This window comes from Etheostoma spectabile, chromosome 15 (assembly GCF_008692095.1).
Source record: "Etheostoma spectabile isolate EspeVRDwgs_2016 chromosome 15, UIUC_Espe_1.0, whole genome shotgun sequence".
Classification (NCBI taxonomy): domain Eukaryota; kingdom Metazoa; phylum Chordata; class Actinopteri; order Perciformes; family Percidae; genus Etheostoma; species Etheostoma spectabile.
In genome coordinates, this window is record NC_045747.1 from 27,502,494 (window position 1) to 27,503,127 (window position 634).

The 634-nt window shown below is 36.4% G+C and overlaps 1 protein-coding gene across 3 annotated transcripts in view; it reads right to left on the reverse strand.

Moving 5' to 3' along the window:
- Positions 1-634, reverse strand: part of sh3gl3a (SH3-domain GRB2-like 3a) — a 43,667-nt gene that overhangs the window by 12,388 nt on the left and 30,645 nt on the right. The gene's annotated exons all lie outside the window — the stretch shown is intronic.

Sequence of the window (634 nt, forward strand, 5' to 3'; positions counted from 1 at the left end):
ATTCTGCACCAAGGCTGAATTTTGGGAACGAGACTTCAGATACTGTAATATGGGACCACTAAGGTCTATATAAAAGAGACTTCAGATACAGTATTAGGGGACCACTAAGGTCTAAAAAGAGACTTCAGATAGGTATTAGGGGACCACTAGGTCTATATTAAGAGACTTCAGATGCAGTATTAGTGGACCAATAAGGTCTATAAAAAGAGACTTCAGATAAGTATTGAACACTAAGTCTATATTAAAGAGACTTCAGATGCATTATTAGGGACCACTAAGGTCATATAAAAGAGACTTCAATACAGTATTAGGGGACCACTAAGTTCTTTATAAAAAGACTTCAGATACAGTATAGGGGACCACTAAGGTCTACATAAAAGACTTCAGATCCAGTATTAGGGCGACACTAAGGTCTATATAAAAGAGACTTCAGATATGGTATTAGGGGAGCACTAGGGCCATTTAAAAGCATCCAGAGAGCACCATGTCATGGGACCTTTAAACTCTCAAACAATGAATGCCACAGAACTTTCATTTATTATCCAGTTTGACAGTCATTTATAACTGAAAAAGAACATAAATAAACTACTTTAACATAGTTATTTTAGGGCTTTATTACGTGGTATTGGATCGG